This window comes from Triticum urartu, chromosome 3 (assembly GCF_003073215.2).
Source record: "Triticum urartu cultivar G1812 chromosome 3, Tu2.1, whole genome shotgun sequence".
Classification (NCBI taxonomy): Eukaryota; Viridiplantae; Streptophyta; class Magnoliopsida; order Poales; family Poaceae; genus Triticum; species Triticum urartu.
The window spans coordinates 197,848,227-197,870,059 of record NC_053024.1 but is presented as its reverse complement, the minus strand read 5'-3'; positions in this window follow the sequence as shown (position 1 = coordinate 197,870,059).

The window sequence follows — 21,833 nt, the reverse complement described above, 5'->3', positions numbered from 1 at the left end:
ATAGATATCAATGTGAGTGAGTAGGGATTGCTATGCAACGGATGCACTAGAGCTATAAGTGTATGAAAGCTCAAAAAGAAACTAAGTGGGTGTGCATCCAACTTGCTTGCTCACGAAGACCTAGGGCAATTTTGAGGAAGCCCATCATTGGGATATACAAGCCAAGTTCTATAATGTAAAATTCCCACTAGTATATGAAAGTGACAACATAGGAGACTCTCTATCATGAAGATCATGGTGCTACTTTGAAGCACAAGTGTGGAAAAAGGATAGTAGCATTGCCCCTTTTTATATATTTTTTATTTGGCCTTTCTTTTTTTATTTGGCCTTTCTCTTTTTTTATTTGTTTGGCCTTTCCTCTTTTTTTTGGGACAATGCTCTATTGAATGATGATCATCACACTTCAATTTATTTACAACTCAATGATACAACTCAATACTAGAACAAAGATATGACTCTATATGAATGCCTCCGGCGGTGTACCGGGATGTGCAGTGATGCATGAGTGACATGTATGAACGAATTATGAATGGTGGCTTTGCCACAAATACGATGTCAACTACATGATCATGTAAAGCAGTATGACAATGATGGAGCGTGTCATAATAAACGGAACGGTGGAAAGTTGCATGTCAATATATCTCGGAATGGCTATGGAAATGCCATAATAGGTAGGTATGGTGGCTGTTTTAAGGAAGGTATATGGTAGGTGTATGATACCGGCGAAAGGTGCGCGGTATTAGAGAGGCTAGCAAAGGTGGAAGGGTGAGGGTGCGTATAATCCATGGACTCAACATTAGTCATAAAGAACTCATATACTTATTGCAAAAATCTAGAAGTTATCAAAGCAAAGTATTACGCGCATGCTCCTAGGGGGATAGATTGGTAGGAAAAGACCATCGCTCGTCCTCGACCGCCACTCATAAGGAAGACAATCAATAAATAAATCATGCTCCGACTTCGTCACATAACGGTTCACCATACGTGCATGCTATGGGAATCACAAACTTTAATACAAGTATTTCTCAAATTCACAACTACTCAACTAGCATGACTCTAATATTACTATCCTCATATCTCAAAACAATCATCAAGTATCAAACTTCTCTTAGTATTCAACACAGTCATAAGAGAATTTTATTATTCTTGAATACCTAGCATATTAGGATTTTTAAGCACATTACCATGCTATTTAAGACTCTCAAAATAATATAAGTGAAGCATGAGATTTCATCTATTTCTTCAAAATAAAACTACCACCATGCTCTGAAAGATATAAGTGAAGCACTAGAGCAAATGACAAACTACTCCGAAAGATTTAAGTGAAGATCAATGAGTAGTCGAATAATTATGCAACTATGTGAAGACCCTCTAACATTTAATAATTTCAGATCTTTGTATTCTATTCAAACAGCAAGCAAAGCAAAATAAAATGACATTCTAAGAATGGAAAACATCGTGTGAAGAAGCAAAAACTTCGGATCAACCGATACTAACCGATAATTGTTGAAGAAGAAAGGTGGGATGCCTACCGGGGCATCCCCAAGCTTAGATGCTTGAGACTTCTTAAAATATTATCTTGGGGTGCCTTGGACATCCCCAAGCTTGAGCTTTTGTGTCTCCTTAATTCCTCTCATATCACGGTCTCCCTAAATCTCAAAAGCTTCATCCACACAAAACTCAACAAGGACTCGTGCGATAAGTTAGTATAAACCATTGCAAAACCTTATCATACTATACTGTAGGAAATCACTAAAATTATTATTCAACATTGAATACTAAATGTCTCTGCATATTTAATAGTCCTATCCTCAAATAGAATCATTAAAGAAGCAAACATATGCAAACAATGCAAACATAACAGCAATCTGCCTAAACAGGATAGTCTGTAAAGAATGCTGCAACATCCATACTTCCCTAGCTCCAAAAATTATGAAATAAAATTCCCACTGTAGTAAATTTATCAGAGATTAATATTCAAAAGTTTTCAACATTTTATCGCATTCTGACTTTTCTAGGGAATTATTGCAACAGCGGTAAACTTTCTATTTTCAAACAGCAACATGTGGACTTCTAACATAGGCATAGTAAAGGCTATCAATGCCACTTTTATTGGAATGAAATATGCAAAACATTGTTCTAAATAACAGCAAGCAAATCCTAACAAAATAAATTGATGCTCAAAGAAAAACACATATCGTGTGGCGAATAAAAATATAGCTCCAAGTAAAGTTACCGATGAACAAAGACGAAAGAGGGGATGCCTTCCGGGGCATCCCCAAGCTTAGCCTCTTGGTTGTCCTTGAATATTACCTTGGGATGCCTTGGGAATCCCCAAGATTAGGATCTTGCCACTCCTTATTCCATAGTCCATTGAATCTTTACCCAAAACTTGAAAACTTCACAACACAAAACTTAAAGTAGAAAACTCGTAAGCTTCGTTAGTATAAGAAAATAAATCACCACTTGAAGTACTGTAATGAACTAATTTTTTATTTATATTGGTGTTATATCTACTGTATTCCAACTTCTCTATGGTTCATACCCTCCGATACTACTCATAGATTCATCAAAATAAGCAAACAACACGATGAAAACAGAATCTATCAAAAACAGAACAGTCTGTAGTAATCTGAATCAAACGTATACTTATGGAACTCATAAAATTCTAAAATAAATTTCTGTACCTTATTAATTTATCTATTAATCATCTGCAAAAAGAATTGACTAAATAGCACTCTCCAAATAAAAATGGCAGCAATTCTCGTGAGCGCTAAAGTTTCTGTTTTTGACAGCATGATCAACAAGACTTTCCCCAAGTCTTCCCAAAGATTCTACTTGGCACAAACACTAATTAAACATATAAAACCACATCTAAACAGAGGCTAGATGAGTTATTTATTACTAAACAGGAGAAAAAATCAAGGAACAAAAATAAAGTTGGGTTGCCTCCCAACAAGCGCTATCGTTTAACGCCCCTAGCTAGGCATGATGATTTCAATGATGCTCACATAAATGATAGGAATTGTAACATAAAGAGAGCATCATGAAGAATATGACTAGCACATTTAAGTCTAACATGCTTCCTATGCATAGGGATTTTGTTAGCAAACAACTTATGAGAACAATAATCAACTAGCATAGGAAGGCAAAACAAGCATTACTTCAAGATTTTAAGCACATAGAGAGGAAACTTGATATTATTGCAATTCCTACAAGCATATATTCCTCCATCATAATAATTTTCAGTAGCATCATGAATGAATTAAACAATATAACCAGCACCTAAATCATTCTTCTCATGATCTACAAGCATAGAAAATTTACTACTCTCCACACAAGCAAAATTCTTCTCATGAATAATAGTGGGAGCAAACTCAACAAAATAAGTATCATGTGATTGAAAATTAAGATCAAGATGAAAAGGTTCATTGTTATTATTATTCTTTAAAGCATACGTGTCATAAAAATAGTCATCATAGATAGGAGGCATGCTTTCATCATAATAAATTTGCTCATCAAAACTTGGGGGACAAAAAAATATCATCTTCATCAAACATAGCTTCCCCAAGCTTGTGGCTTTGCATATCATTAGCATCATGGATATTCGAGGAATTCATACTAACAACATTGCAATCATTATCATCATTCAAATATTTAGTGCCAAACATTTTATAGATTTCTTCTTCTAGCACTTGAGCACAATTATCCTTTCCATCATACTCACGAGAGATATTAAAAAGGTGAAGCGTATGAGACAAACTTAATTCCATTTTTTATAGTTTTCTTTTATAAACTAAACTAGTGATAAAACAAGAAACTAAAAGACTCGATTGAAATATCTAAAGATATACCTTCAAGCACTCACCTCCCCGGCAACGGCGCCAGAAAAGAGCTTGATGTCTACTACACAACCTTCTTCTTGTAGATGTTGTTGGGCCTCCAAGTGCAGAGGTTTGTAGGACAGTAGCAAATTTCCCTCAAGTGGATGACCTAAGGTTTATCAATCCGTAGGAGGCATAGGATGAAGATGGTCTCTCTCAAGCAACCCTGCAACCAAATAACAAAGAGTCTCTTGTGTCCCCAACACACCCAATACAATGGTAAATTGTATAGGTGCACTAGTTCGGCGAAGAGATGGTGATACAAGTGGTATATAGATAGTAGATATGAGTATTTGTAATCTCAAATTATAAAAACAGCAAGGTATCAAGTGATAAAAGTGAGCGTAAACGGTATTGCAATGATAGGAAATAAGGCCTAGGGTTCATACTTTCGCTAGTGTAAGTTCCCTCAACAATACTAACATAATTGGATCACATAACTATCCCTCAACATGCAAAAAAGAGTCACTCCAAAGTCACTAATAGCGGAGAACGAACGAAGAGATTATGCTAGCGTACGAAACCACCTCAAAGTTATTCTTTCTAATCAATCTGTTGGGCTATTCCTATAAGTGTCACAAACAGCCCTAGAGTTCGTACTAGAGTAACACCTTAAGATACAAATCAACCAAAACCCTAATGTCACCTAGATACTCCATTGTCACCTCAAGTATCCGTGGGCATGATTATACGATATGCATCACACAATCTCAATTCATCTATTCAACCAACACAGAGGACCTCAAAGAGTACCACAAAGTTCTACTGGAGAATCACGACAAAAACGTGTGCCAACCCCTATGCATAGGTTCCCAATGTCACGAAACCCGCAAGTTGGTCACCTTAACATACATCAAGTGGCACGAGGTATCCCATTGTCACCATAGATATCCACGGCAAGACATACATGAAGTGTTCTCAAGTCTTTAAAGACTCAATCCGATAAGATTACTTCAAAGGGGGAACTCAATTCATTACAAGAGAGAAGAGGGGGAGGAGAAACATAAGATCCAACTACAATAGCAAAGCTCGCGATACATCAAGATCGTGCCAAATCAAGAACACGATAGAGAGAGATCAAACACATAGCTACTGGTACATACCCTCAGCCCCGAGGGAGAACTACTCCCTCCTCGTCATGGAGAGCACCGGGATGATGAAGATGGCCACCGGAGAAGGATTGCCCCCTCCGGCAGGGTGCTGGAACGGGTCTAGATTGGTTTTTGGTGGCTACGGAGGCTTCTGGCAGCGGAACTCCCGATCTATCTTCCGTTCTGGAAGTTTTAGGTATATGGAGTTATATAGGCAGAAGAAGCACGTCACGGGAGCCACGGGGGGCCCACGAGGCAGGGGGGCGCGCCCTAGGGGGGTGGGCGTGCCCCCACCCTCGTGGGCAGCTCTCGTATCTTCTGACGTGGGGTCCAAGTCCATCAGGTGTGTTTCCTTCCAAAAATAACTTCTCCAGTTGATTTCGTTCCGTTTCGACTCCGTCTGATATTCCTTTTCTTCAAAACACTGAAATAGGCATAAAACAACAAATCTGGGCTGGGCCTCCGGTTAATAGGTTAGTCCCAAAAATAATATAAAAGTGGAAAATAAAGCCCAATATTGCCCAAAACAGTAGATAATATAGCATGGAGCAATCAAAAATTATAGATACGTTGGAGACGTATCACACATATACATAGCAAATCAAAAGTCCATATGCAACATATATAGCTAGCCAACATATCCAACAACAAGCATACAATGGTTGCATCCATACATACATATATAGGTAGCAAGTTTCACATTGTTCATCCTACAAAATCAAAACAAGAAGGAAGCATAAAGAGAAGAGTAGTCTCCATCAACGCAAACTTACTCATCTAAAGCAAATCTACAAATTGGGAAAGAAGAAAGTTAGAAGAAGAAGAAGACTGGTTAGAAGAAGAAGAAGAAGAAGAAGAAGAAGAAGAATTTTTTTCTTCTCTTTCTTTTCTCCTCTCCTCTTCTTTATCTTCTTCTTCTTCTAACTAAGGTAGGTAAAAATGCCATTTTATTGCTAAGCTAGGTAAAAATGCTAAGTGTGGGTCATTTTAGAGCTAAGCTAGGTAAATAGGTCATTTTGGAGCTTAGTAAGGTTATTATGTCATTTTTGAGGAAAATAGGCTAAGACTATATCATTTTGGAGGTAACAAAGATTATCATGCCATTTTGACCTAAGTATGCTAAGTATGTCATAAATGAACTGAAGAAGCTAAGTATATCTCATTTTTTATCTAACTTAGGTAATTATGCCATTTAGGAGAAAATAAGATAAGTATCCATTTGTAAAGAAAAACACTAGGGAAAACTTACCCTCATCACAACAAATGTGATGAAGATCACAACTAAGGTAACAATTGATACAACGACATAATGATACCAAGCCTCATTATCAATGGCATATTTTCTAATCTTCTTAAGCTTCAGGCTCATTGCATCCATCTTCAAGCGCCTTGCATTCATCTTCATCTTGTGATCATCGACGACATCGACAACATACAACTCCAATGTCATCTTCTTTTTTTCAATTCTTTTAATTTTTTCTTTCAAATACTCATTTTCTTTTTCAACTAAATTTAACTTCCGGACAAGAGGGTCGGTTTCAAATTCTGGTTCACATACCTCCTAGATTAAAATATCTCCATGTCAACTTGATGGCCATAATTGTCATAAATGCGAAATGCAACAAAAAATTATGAAACAGAATTTACCACATCCGAATCATAAAGCAAACGAGGGCTGACGGGGACGGACATCAAGACCGTGGCACTATGTATAAGAAACAATCATACAAAGTAAGAAAATTATACAAGTAACTATATAAATCATACAATCATACAAGTAACTATATAAATCAAGTACAACATAAAAAATTGAATGCCTAATGATAATCTGGATCGTCGGGTTCAATAAATGCTCCGGGGTCAATAAATGCATCATCATCATCATCATCACTATCGGTAATGACGTGCTCATCATCATCATTAATAAATGCATCATCATGTGGAAGGCCACCTTTACGTAATCGATCAAGCATTGACAGGTCATCCGCAACAGTAACCTCTTCTAGTTCATGCTCTTCTTGTTCCGGCTCAGGGGTGAAGTCAGGTTCACTATCGCTGTCTATTTCAATGTTCTGGGGTGAAGTAGAGCGGTTCTTGAAACGTTTTTTTGGAAAGATGTGTTTCTTGGAAGAATTTTCCTTCATATGTGTCTGGGTTAATGTGAGGTTCATAATCCTATTCATTGGGGGGGGGGGGTCTAACACGTGGCGGCACTTCATAAACGAAATCCCAACCATTGAGATTTGGATCACTTTGACAGGCCCACGGTAGATAGAAAACTTGGGTTGCGTGTTGAGCCATAATATAGACATCGGGAACATCCAAATGGGTGCTTTGTTTGATTTCCACTAGCCCTAAGTGTTCATGAGTCCTTCTAGTCTTCTTCGGTGGGAACCAATAACATTTGAAGACTACGATGTTTGGTGGGTTTGCACCTTAGAATTGAAGTTCATAAATTGCTTCAACACTTCCATAATACTCGATATCTCCTTCGCCGATAGCAGAGACACAACAATTTGTAGACTGTCGGTCAGTCATAGATAGCTTTTTGCCATAGGTACGAAAGTGATACCCGTTGATGTCGTATTTGTCTAATGAACAGACCTTAAAGTCAAAACCATTAGCGACTTGTCTCAATTCAGCATCCATTAACTCTGAATTAGCCTACAAGTTTAATACGAAAGGGATTGTTGCATTAGCCACAAATTAGATGAAGAAATAAAATGGTCTAATGGAAATTTCCGTTTGTTTGAACCAAGAGATGAAACCGGGATAGCCGCCTCCATGCTTTGCCAGAAGCTCACACTCTTCGACGGAATCCTTTTGGATCACCGCTCCATATGAGAATTTGGCGACGTATCGATTATATCAAATTTATCTAGGAATAAGAGCAGTTCAAAGGAATTAGAAGTTGCGAAACAATGTACCGAGAACTTACTCGATGTACGGCCGCACTTCTGTTAGGTTGCTGAAGATATACAACGAAATGATCCGCCATTCTTCAAAATCCAATGTTAAGGAATTAGAAGCACCGACTGGTGCGAGATTCCCTTTGAATAGGCTGGGGTTGGATCCACCCTTTTTAGTTTCATCAGCATTGTACCGAGGCTTTGGATTATGCAAATGACGATTTCTGGCTTCGTAGTGTGTTGTCATGAAGTTTGCCGCCTCCTAAATAATGAATGCCTCAGTGCCACCTCTTGAGCATGCATTGGTTTTCCTTGAAGAGGAAAGGGTGATGCAGCAAAGTAGCGTAAGTATTTCCCTCGGTTTTTGAGAACCAAGGTATCAATCCAGTAGGAGACAACGCACAAGTCACCTAGTGCCTGCACAAACAATTGAGAACCTTGCAACCAACGCGGTAAAGGGGTTGTCAATCCCTTCACGGTCACTCGCAAAAGTGAGATCTGATAAAGATAGTAAAGTAAATATTTTTGATATTTTTGTTGTATAGATTGGAAAGTAAAGATTGCAAAATAGTAAACGAGATGCACTATAAATAAAAGAGATGCAATATAATAAGGAAGACACCCGGGGGCCATAGGTTTCACTAGTGGCTTCTCTCAAGATAGCATGTATTTCGGTGGGTGAACAAATTACTGCCGAGCAATTGATAGAAAAGCACATAGTTATGAGAATATCTAGGCAATGATCATGAATATAGGCATCACATCTGTGTCAAGTAGATCGAAATGATTATGCATCTACTACTATTACTCCACAAATCGACCGCTATCCAGCATGCATCTAGAGTATTAAGTTCATAAGAACAGAGTAACGCTTTAAGCAAGATGACATGATGTAGAGGGATAAACTCAAGCAATATGATATAAACCCCATCTTTTTATCCTCGATGGCAATAATACAATACGTGTCTTGCTGCCACTACTGTCACTGGGAAAGGACACCGCAAGATTGAACCCAAAGCTAAGCACTTCTCCCATTGCAAGAAAGATCAATCTAGTAGGCCAAACTAAAACGATAATTCGAAGAGACTTACAAAGATATCAAATCATGCATATAAGAATTCAAGGAAGAACCAAATAATATTCATCGATAATCTTGTTCATAAACCCACAATTCATCGGATCTTGACAAACACACCGCAAAAGAGTATTACATCGAATAGATCTACAAGAACATCGAGTGGAACTTTGTATTGAGAATCAAAGAGAGAGAAGAAGCCATCTTTCTAATAACTGTGGACCCGAAGGTCTGTGGTAAACTACTCACACTTCATCGGAGAGGCTATGGTGTTGATGTAGAAGCCCTCCGTGATTGATTCCCCCTTCGGCAGATCGTCGGAAACGGCCCCAAGATGGGATCTCATGGGTACAGAAGGTTGCGATGGTGGAAAAGTGGTTTTGTGGCTCTCTGCAATCGATCTAGGGTATAAGAGTATATATAGGCGGAAGAAGTACATCGGTGGAGCTACGAGGGGCCCATGAGGGTGGGGGCGCGCCCTCCTGCCTCGTGGCTGCCTCGTGGCGTTCCAGACTTCAACTCCAAGTCTTCTGGTTTGCTTTCGGTCCAAGAAAGATCATCGCGAAGGTTTCATTCCGTTTGGTATTCCTTTTCCACGAAACTCTAAAATAGGCAGAAAAAACAAAAACTGGCACTGGGCCTCCGGTTAATAGGTTAGTCCCAAAAATAATATAAAAGAGCATATTAAAGCTCATTAAACATCCAAAACAGATAATATAATAGCATGGAACAATCAAAAATTATAGATACGTTGAAGACGTATCAAGCATCCCCGAGCTTAATTCTTGCTCGTCCTCCAGTAGGTAAATGATAAATATAGAATTTTTGATGGGAATGCTACCTAACATAATTATCAATGTAATTTTCTTTATTGTGGCATGAATGTTCAGATCCGAAAGATTCAAAATAAAAGTTTAACATTGACATAAAAATAATAATACTTCAAGCATACTAACAAAGTAATCATGTCTTCTCAAAATAACATGGCCAAAGAAAGCTATCCCTACAAAATCATATAGTATGGCTATGCTCTATCTTCATCACACAAAATATTTAAATCATTCACAACCCCGATGACAAGCCAAGAAATTGTTTCATACTTTTGATGTTCTCAAACTTTTTCAATCTTCACGCAATACATGAGCGTGATCCATGGACATAGCACTATAGGTGGAATAGAATGGTGATTTTGGAGAAGACATAAAGGAGAAGATAGTCTCACATCAACTAAGCGTATCAACAGGCTATGGAGATGCCCATAAATAGATATCAATGTGAGTGAGTAGGGATTGCCATGCAACGGATGCACTAGAGCTATAAGTGTATGAAAGCTCAAAAAGAAACTAAGTGGGTATGCATCCAACTTGCTTGCTCACGAAGACCTGGGGCATTTTGAGGAAGCCCATCATTGGAATATACAAGCCAAGTTTTATAATGAAAAATTCCCACTCATATATGAAAGTGACAAAATAGGAGACTCTCTATCATGAAGATCATGGTGCTACTTTGAAGCACAAGTGTGGAAAAAGGATAGTACCATTGCCCCTTCTCTCTTTTTATCTCATTTTTTTATTTGGGCCTTTTCTCTATTTTTTATGGCCTATTTTTTTTCTTTTTTCTTTTCTTTTTTGTCCAGAGTCTCATCCCTACTTGTGGGGAATCATACTCTCCATCATCCTTTCCTCACATGGGACGATGCTCTAATAATGATGATCATCACACTTTTATTTACTTACAACTCAAGAATTACAACTCGATACTTAGAACAAAATATGACTCTATGTGAATGCCTCCGGTGGTGTACCGAGATGTGCAATGATTCAAGAGTGACATGTATGAAAAATTATGACGGTGGCTTTGCCACAAATACGATGTCAACTACATGATCATGCAAAGCAATATGACAATGATGAAGCGTGTCATAAATAACGGAACGGTGGAAAGTTGCATGGCAATATATCTCGGAATGGCTATGGAAATGCCATAATAGGTAGGTATGGTGGATTTTTTGAGGAAGGTAATGGTGGGTTTATGGTACCGGCGAAAGTTGCGCGGTACTAGAGAGGCTAGCAACGGTGGAAGGGTGAGAGTGCGTATAATCCATGGACTCAACATTAGTCATAAAGAACTCACATACTTATTGCAAAAATCTATTAGTTATCGAAACAAAGTACTACGTGCATGCTCCTAGGGGGATAGATTGGTAGGAAAATACCATCGCTCGTCCCCGACCGCCACTCATAAGGAAAACAATCAAAAAATAAATCATGCTCCGACTTAATCACATAATGGTTCACCATACGTGCATGCTACGGGAATCACAAATTTTAACACAAGTATCTCTCAAATTCATAACTACTCAACTAGCATGACTCTAATATCACCATGTTCATATCTCAAAACAATCATAAGAATCAAACTTCTCATAGTATTCAATGCACTTTTTATGAAAGTTTTTATTATACCCATCTTGGATGCACATCATATTAGGACTAATTTTATAGCCAAAGCAAATTACCATGCTTTTATAAAGGAATCTCAAAATAATATAAGTGAAGCATGAGAGATTAATAATTTCTATAAAATAAAACCACCACCGTGCTCTAAAAACATATATGTGAAGCACTAGAGCAAAATAATCTAGCTCAAAAGATATAAGTGAAGCACATAGAGTATTCTAATAAATTCTGATTCATGCGTTTCTATCCCAAAAGGTGTGTACAGCAAGGATGATTGTGGTAAATTAAAAAGTAAAGACTCCAATCATACAAGACGCTCCAAGCAAAACACATATCATGTGGTGAATAAAAATATAGCCTCAAGTAAAGTTACCGATAGACGAAGACGAAAGAGGGGATGCCTTCCGGGGCATCCCCAAGCTTAGGCTTTTGGTTGTCCCTGAATTTTACCTTGGGGTGCCTTGGGAATACCCAAGCTTAGGCTCTTGCCAATCCTTATTCCAAAATCCATCAAATCTTTACCCAAAAACTTGAAAACTTCACAACACAAAACTTCAACAGAAAATCTCATGAGCTCCGTTAGTATAAGAAAATAAACCACCACTTTAAGGTACTGTAATGAACTCATTCTTTATTTATATTGGTGTTAAACATAATGTATTCCAACTTCTCTATGGTTCATATCCCCCGATACTAGCAATAGATGCATCAAAATAAGCAAACAACACACGAAAAACAGAATCTGTCAAAAACAGAGCAGTCTATAGCAATCTGTAGGTTTCGATAACTCCAAAATTCTGAAAAATTAGGACGACTAGGATAATTTGTATATTGATCTACTTCAGTTGGAATTGGTATTTTATGGCTTTGGTAAAAAATGAAAATTATTTTCGTGAGCGCATACTTTCTGTTTTTATCAGCAAGATCAAACAACAATCACGCAAGAAGATCCTAAAGGATTTACTTGGCACAAACACTAATTAAAACATAAAAACACAATGATAACAGAGGCTAGATGAATTATTTATTACTAAACAGGAACAAAAAGCAAAGAACAAAAATAAAATTGGGTTGCCTTCCAACAAGCGCTATCGTTTAACGCCCCTAGCTAGGCATAAAAATAAGAATAGATCTAGGTATTGCCACCTTCTCCCTTTTGGTGATAAAGAGAGAATTTCTTATCTAAAGCACTTATCTTTCTATTTTGTGAGAGTACGTGTCATTAATGATAGAAGAAAGATTAAGCTCGCTACGAAAATTTGCATCTAAGCTAGCCTTCATCTCTTTGATAATTTCATTCTGATAAAAACACAAAAGAGAGGTGGATTCAACCTTTTCACTCATGGGGTGCCCAAATATAGCTTTCATATTTTCATAGGTATCGATGGCATCCCCCTCAAGAAAACCTTCTTCAAAAATAGAATCCAAAACTTGCTTGAAAGAAGAAGGCAAGCCAACATAATTTTTTTAAGTAAATCTCAATTTGATATTGGGGCACATAGCTGGCTCGGATCCTTAATAGCCTATCCCAAGCAACTTTCAAAGATTCATCAAGCAAATAACGAAAAATTCCGGGATCATCTTCATCAAAATTATTCAAACTCTCATCGATAATCCCGGTAGGTCTTTCCATAGCATCATTATTTATGAGCTTAGAAAGGACACAGGGACTATCCAAATGTGACGCCCCCGATTTGATCATACACTAATCATACATGCAAACGTGTAAGATCAAGATCAGGGACTCACGGGAAGATATCACAACACAACTCTACAAATAAAATAAGTCATACAAGCATCATATTACAAGCCAGGGGCCTCGAGGGCTCGAATACAAGAGCTCGATCATAGAAGAGTCAGCGGAAGCAACAATATCTGAGTACAGACATAAGTTAAACAAGTTTCCATAAGATGGCTAGCACAAACTGGGATACATATCGAAAGAGGCGCAGACCTCCTGCCTGGTATCCTCCTAAACTACTCCTGGTCATCGTCAGCGGCCTGCACATAGTAGTAGGCACCTCCAGTGTAGTAGGAGTCGTCATCAATGGTGGCGTCTTGCTCCTGGACTCCAACGTCTGGTCAGAACAATCGGGTATAGAAAGGGGGAAAAGGGGGAGCAAAGCAACTGTGAGTACTCATCCAAAGTACTCGCAAGCAAGGAGCTACACTACATATGCATGCATTGGTATAAAATGGAAAAGGGGTAGCATATGTGGACTGAACTGCAGAATGCCAGAATAACAGGGCGATAGCTAGTCCTATCAAAGACTACGCTTCTGGCAGCCTCCATCTTGCAGCATGTAGAAGAGAGTAGATGTAAGTTCACCAAGTATCATCACATAGCATAATCCTACCCGGTGATCCTCCCCTCGTCGCCCTGTGAGAGAGCGATCACCGGTTGTATCTGGCACATGGAAGGGTGTGTTTTATTAAGTATCCGGTTCTAGTTGTCATAAGGTCAAGGTAAAACTCCAGGTCGTCCTTTTACCGAGGGACACGGCTATTCGAATAGATAAACTTCCCTGCAGGGGTGCACCACATTTCCCAACACGCTCGATCCCCTTTGTCCGGACACACTTTTCTGGGTCATGCCCAGCCTCGGAAGATCAACACGTTGCAGCCCTGCCTAGGCACAACAGAGAGGTCAACACATCAGTCTAAATCCTATGGCGCAGGGGTCTGGGCCCATCGCCCATTGCACACCTGCACGTTGCGTACGCGGCCGGCGAGCAGACCTAGCCTCCCTTATACAAGAGCAGGCATTCCAGTCCAACCCGGCACACGCCGCTCAGTCGCTGACGTCAAGAAGGCTTCGACTGATACCACGACGTCGAGTGCCCATAACTGTTCCCGCGTAGTTGGTTAGTGCGTATAGGCCAATGGCCAAACTCAGATCAAATACCAAGATCTCATTAAGCGTGTTATTTTGAAATAACCGCGGACGGCGACCAGGGCCAGGCCCACCTCTCTCCTAGGTGGTCTCAACCTACCCTGTCGCTCCGCCACAAAGATCCACTCAGAGAGCCGTCGGGACAAACGTCCTTTCGGACCCAATCCGTGAATCACTCACGGGTACTCTACGAGCCGACCCGACTTTAGTCACCACATGTATCATGTATAAAGTATATATTATATACCTGTGATCACCTCCCGAGTGATCACGACCCGATAGTATAGCATGGCAGACAGACAAGAATCTAGGAACACTGATGATAAACTAGCATCCTATACTAGGAATTTAGGATTGCAGGTAAGGTATCAATAACAGTAGCAACAATGACAGGCTATGCATCAAGATAGGATTAACAAAAAGTAGTAACATGCTACACTACTCTAATGCAAGCAGTAGAGATAAGAATAGGCGATATCTGGTGATCAAGGGGGGGGGCTTGCCTGGTTGCTCTGGCAAGAAAGAGGGGTCGTCAACAGCATGGTCGATCAGGGCACCAGCAGCGGCGTCAGTCTCGTAGTCTACCAGAGAGAAGAGGGGGAAGAAACAATGAATACAATGCAAACAGATTCATATCGATGCATGACATGACAAGTAATGGTGCTAGGTGTGCCCTAACACAGTAGGAGGTGATACCGACGAAGGCGGGAAACATCCGGTAAAGTATCCCCGGTGTTTCGCGTTTTCAGACAGATGAACCGGAGGAGGAAAGTTGCGTGTTCACTATGCTAGGGATGTTTGGCGGACGAACTGTTGGGGAACGTAGCAGAAATTCAAAATTTTCCTACGTGTCACCAAGATCAATCTATGGAGAAACCAGCAACGAAGGGAAGGAGAGTGCATCTACATACCCTTGTAGATCGCTACGCGGAAGCGTTCAAGAGAACGGGGTTGATGGAGTCGTACTCGTCGTGATCCAAATCACCGATGATCCTAGTGCCGAATGGACGGCACCTCCGTGTTCAACACACGTACAGCCCGGTGACGTCTCCCATGCCTTGATCCAGCAAGGAGAGAGGGAGAGGTTGAGGAAGACTCCATCCAGCAGCAGCACAACGGCGTGGTGGTGGTGGAGGAGCATGGTACTCCAGCAAGGCTTCGCCAAGCACCGCAAGAGACGAGGAGGGAGAGGGGTAGGGCTGCGCCAGGGAGAGATCAAATCGTGTGTTGCAGCCCTCCTAACCTCAAGTATATATAGGGGAAGGGGAGGGGCTGCGCCCCCATCTAGGGTTCCCTCCCTAGGGGGGCAGCAGCCCCCAAAACCCATCTAGGGTGCGGCCAAGGGGGGAGAGAGGGGGGCGCACCTAGGGTGGGCCTTAAGGCCCATCTGGACCTAGGGTTTGCCCCCTCCCACTCTCCCTGCGCCTTGGGCCTTGGTGGGGGGGCGCACCAGCCCACCTGGGGCTGGTCCCCTCCCACACTTGGCCCACGCAACTTTCTGGGGCTGGTGGCCCCACTTGGTGGACCCCCGGGACCCTCCCGGTGGTCCCGGTACGTTACCGATAAAATCCGAAACTTTTCCGGTGACCAAAACAGGACTTCCCATATATAAATCTTTACCTCCGGACCATTCCGGAACTCCTCGTGACGTCTGGGATCTCATCCGGGACTCTGAACAACATTCGGTAACCACATACAAACTTCCTTTATAACCCTAGCGTCATCGAACCTTAAGTGTGTAGACCCTACGGGTTCGGGAACCATGCAGACATGACCGAAACGTTCTCCGGTCAATAACCAACAGCGGGATCTGGATACCCATGTTGGTTCCCACATGTTCCACGATGATCTCATCGGATGAACCACGATGTCGAGGATTCGATCAATCCCGTATACAATTCCCTTTGTCTAGCAGTACGATACTTGTCCGAGATTCGATCGTCGGTATCCCGATACCTTGTTCAATCTCGTTACCGACAAGTCTCTTTTACTCGTTCCGTAACACATCATCCCGTGATCAACTCCTTTGTCACATTGTGCACATTATGATGATGTCCTACCAAGTGGGCCCAGAGATACCTCTCCGTTTACACGGAGTGACAAATCCCAGTCTCGATTCGTGCCAACCCAAAAGACACTTTCGGAGATACCCGTAGTGCACCTTTATAGCCACCCAGTTACGTTGTGACGTTTGGCACACCCAAAGTATTCCTACGGTATCCGGGAGTTGCACAATCTCATGGTCTAAGGAAACGATACTTGACATTAGAAAAGCTTTAGCAAACGAACTACACGATCTTGAGCTATGCTTAGGATTGGGTCTTGTCCATCACATCATTCTCCTAATGATGTGATCCCGTTATCAACGACATCCAATGTCCATGGTCAGGAAACCGTAACCATCTATTGATCAACGAGCTAGTCAACTAGAGGCTTACTAGGGACATGGTGTTGTCTATGTATCCACACATGTATATGAGTTTCCTATCAATACAATTTTAGCATGGATAATAAACAATTATCATGAACAAGGAAATATAATAATAATCAATTTATTATTGCCTCTAGGGCATATTTCCAACACGAACTGGCTACGTATCCAGATTCGTCTCGTCGTTCTGAACAACTTTCATGTACAAAGTTTTTTGATCCGAGCTATGGTTTATTTTATATTAATTTTAAAAGATTTTAATCAATTTTAGGATTTATTTAATTATTTTAAATCAACATTATCCAGAACAGTGCTTGCTGATGTCAGCAGTCAACAAAGGTTGACTATATCAAACTGACAGACGGGGCCCGCTTGTCATAGGTTGTCAACTAATTAACGAAATTAATTAGTTTAATTAACAAATTAGATAGGTTAATTAGTGATTAGATTAATCTAATTATGATTAGTTAACTTGATTAATTAATTAATTAATTTGATTAAATTTTTAATTAATTAATTAATTAATATAAGAAACTTCTAGGGCCGTGGGACCCATGTGTCATAGACCCACGGGCGCTAATGGGTGGTGGGTCACGGGCGCGGGCGCCGGGTGCGGGCGCACCCGAGCGGGCACTCGCCCGCAGGGCGGGACGAGGTCGCCGGGGCAAGACGGCGTGGACAACCGGGACCACTGCAGGCGGAGGCGAGGTGCGGTGAGGCACGGGGCCATGGGGTGCCGGCCAGTCGTTAAAGAAATGATGGGAGGGCGCCGGAGCGCGGGCGAGCAGAGGCGGCCACGGCGTGCGCGGATGGGCACCAGCGCGATGCCGACGAGGCCACGTCGGGGCAGGGCCGAGGTGAATCGGGCGGTCGTCGGAGGAGGACGCCGGGGCCGTGGAGGGTGCGGCCGGACCACCGCAGGGCGGGAGCTGACCGATGGCGCGGGGAGTCGAAGGCGGCAGCAGCGGGCGTTGTGGCGCGTGCGCACGGTAGCAGGTCGTGCTGGCGGGGATGTGGGCCGCGGTGAGTGAGGGGGCTCCAGGTGCGTCGCGAGCGGGGGAAGCGAAGCACGTAGGGAATGGTGGTCAAGCTGGGCAAGGCTGCGTGGATTGGTGCGGCTGGGGCGCGCTGGCGCAAACGGATGCGGGAGTGGCCGAGCACGGCGACACAAGCTGCGGGCAGCGGAATAGCAAAAGCATCAGCAACAGCAGCCTACAACAGCAGCGGCAGAATCGGCAACGGGCGCAGGAGGAGGCGTGGAGCGCGGACGCGGGGCAGGGTGGCCGGACCGGAGCAGACCGCGGAGGAGAGCACGGCGGTGCGAGTGGCGTGCGGGACGGCGCGGGCGCGCGGTGACGGCGGTGACCGCGAGAAAGGAGGAAGGAAGGGGGCCTCACGGGTTGGTGTAGGGCACGGGCAGCGGGGGGCAGGGGGCGGGCGATGATGGCGGATATAGGCCGGCGAAGAGGCGGCGACATAGAGGACGGCGGCGGCGTTGAGCTCGCGAGCCCCGATCCGATCTGAATCGGGGGAGGGAAGGGAGTCGTGGGAGGAGCGAGTGGGGGTGGGGTGTCGCTCGCTTTAGGTCACGGTGACCAGAGAATAAGGAGAGGGAGAGGTGGGCCAGTGGCTTGGTTGGCCCATGGGGGGTATGGTGGCCAGCTGGGCCGGCTAGTTGGGCCTGCAATTTCTTTTTTTTCTTTTTTACCTTTTATTATTTTTCTTTTACTGTTTTACTTTTAGTCTTCTTTTATTTTAGTTTTATAAAAAGTATCACTAGCACCTAAATTATCACTTTAAATATACTACTGCCACATTAATTCTCATGCCAAATTAAAATAGTTTAATATTTTATAAAATTCAAAAGGCATTTATTTTGATATTTAAACCTCTATTTTAATTATTTTTAAGACTTAAACATTTTATTAAATTTAGGTTTATCCACCATTATTACCCATGATTTATTTAACACCTTTACAACATTTTAGTTTTGACTTTTGAAAACTTTAATCGTTTGACTTGATTTTGAATTTGAATTTTGAATCGTTTTTGAACTAACACGAGATTAGCAACAGTAACTAAGGTGACACGGCATGATTAACAGGGAATTACTGTAGCTTAAATATCCGGGCGTCACAATTCTCCTCCACTACAAGAAATCTCGTCCCGAGATTTACGAGGGGAGGGGAAGTGAGGGGGAAGGGATTTGGTTACGAAATTCTAACGAGTCATCTCGGTCTTGGTTGCTCTTCTCAAAGAGGTCGATCCATTACGTGGGTGTCTTCATTTTCTCTGCTTCGGGTCATCATGACGATGTTGGTATCCTTTCTTCGGGGGCTCCATCGTACTTACGAATAGGAAAGGGGCAGCTTGACAACGATAGAACGCTACCAGGGGTAGTCATCGAGGGTTATCCCACGAATGAACATATGAGTATCTCTCGAGTTGAACGAATAAAACATGCCGAGAGCAAAGTAATATGGTACAATAAGAAGTTTCAAATGGGTAGACATTCGTTCGATGACTGAAACAAGATGTGAAAGGGGTACAGAGTAACGAGAATAAGTATTATGTCTGATACCAGAATAAATCACTAGGAAGGTGGCTCGCGAATTACACACGAAGCCAAGCGTGAGGAATAACCTTGGAAATGGGGGGTGTACACGAGAGTCAGGTTTCGATCCTGTGGAGCTGTGGGTTATGAGCCCACCATGTGGGTTAAAAGAAGGAAGGGGGTTGACATCTTTCACGGTCATGATAGTAATACATATCAGAGAATAACCGATCAATTATGTTGGCAGCATCGTTGGTACCAAGGGCGAGGGACGAAGAGAACCATTTTCCTGCTCGTTGAAAGAGACGGACCATTAGGCAAAGTTCTCGTCCATCGGTGGCTACTGGAATGTCATCAACAATAGTAACAGGGTCTTGCTGACAGAATTATACATCGAGGTGTTTACATAAGCAGGAGAATATTGCTGTTTAGATCATATAGACCTCAAGAAAGGTTAAAACAAACAATGGAAAGGATAATATGATTATCAAATTAAACAAAACAATGGAAAGGAAAATGTGTTTAAACACATATTTCAGGGGTATATCCTTCCCAAGGACAAGCAGAGCATGATATCCATGACAGGATATAATGTAGAAAACTCTTTAGGTAGGGGAGAGAAATTTCATGACATTACCCACACGACGGTGTTTGGATAATTGAGCAAGACACATTTAGCATTGGCCTTCAAATGTTCTTGTTGAAAATTGGAGTACCACAGACATGCTTCGAGATAGCATTGACATGGTCTTGAAGCAACGATCGAACTTGGATACAGAAAGGATTCATCAGGAACAACATATAGAATAAGTCTTACGATCTCCTCATGGAAGAATGGTTAACCTTGCTAAATAGGAAACTATAACAATAGGTTCTCTGGCCAGGTGTGCTAGGCATGACATCACCTTACCAAGTCATATAAAGACTAGTGTTAAAACTCTAGGAAATATGTTCGAACTATCATATCTGACCGAGATTCAGATCTGATTGTTGTCAGGATACCTCGGACTCAGGATGTCCGAGAAGAAACGGTGCAACAACAGTTGACGCAAAGACATTTTAAGATTCTCGGGAAATGAACCATGGAAGCACGTTCCAAAACAAGAGTTCATCATTAAATGAAGGAGAGGTGAGGATGTGGATGATTGACTCAACAACAATTCATTGAGATTTTCAAAAGATGGACTTATGTGAACAAGGGGATAGAATTGGTCGGATCAAATGATATAATGATGTATGTTAGAGAAAAAAAACATACTCAATTAAACATTGGCTGAAAGGTGCACCCGAAATATGGGCTTAGGTAGTACGATCAATGTTAGAATGGTGATTCGATATTCAATGGCCTAAGGATGTAATGTTGACCATTAACTCCAAAGCAATAGGGTTGATAGAAGGGCAGAATCCAAACAACATCGTTCACCTGTTGGTATCCTGGTTAGAAACAACACAAGAAAGAATGGTGATGGTGAGAAGTATCACTATACCAAGAATTCGTAAGAGGTGGAGAAATTCTCACAGCATTCTTGACATAAAAGATGGTAATACTCCAAGGTAAAGAAGAACATATGATGGATAGCAAGGGACTCAAGATTCAATCCAAAACATGAACACATTTGTGTTGAGGGAAGACAAGGATGCTGTCGATGATAACACAAATCATCAAGGGGAAAGGATGGTATTTCTCACCATGAATTCGATCGATATCTTGGAAGACCTCAGAATGTTGATGATGATCATGACACAATTGTTGAGAGATTTCATGAAGATGTAATCCATCGGCGACGACATCAAGTCAAAGGACTGATGAAGCAAGAGGTTGTTGGAACCACAGGTACGACACAAACCCGAAATCAGGCTTGCTGTTCAGGGCGAAATGGTATGACAAGGAAGATCGAGTAAACTTAGCTCATCGCCAAAAATTGTGCTCCAGGGAGAAGGATCGGTAGCACAGTTAAAAATTTAGCACGATAATGATATAGCCGATCGGGCTAGGAATGCGTTGAAGGATTATTAAACTCATAAACAACAAAAAATACTTAGAGTTATTGAATTGGATTACAGACTCGATTCACTATTGGTGTCCCTGAGTGTCTAACAACTCAGAACCCGAGGAAAAATTGGAATCGGTGAGAAATAATACTTGAAGAAGAACTCATAAGAAGTGATATTGTTCTGTGATTTTATCGAGATACCACGGGGTAATACTCGAAGGTAGAACATAATAGAGGTTGCAAAGGTGTATTGATCTGCAGAAGACAAGTGCTTTAACTAGTCCGAGAAATGGAATCAAAGAGAAAATATGATCGGAACCACGATTGTGATGACCCACAAGTATAGGGGATCTATCGTAGTCCTTTCGATAAGTAAGAGTGTCGAACCCAACAAGGAGCAGAAGGAAATGATAATCGGTTTTCAGCAAGGTATTCTCCGCAAGCACTGAAATAATAAGTAACAGATAGTTTTGTGATAGGATAATTTGTAACGAGTAACAAGTAACAAAAGTAAATAAAGTGCAGCAAGGTGGCCCAATCCTT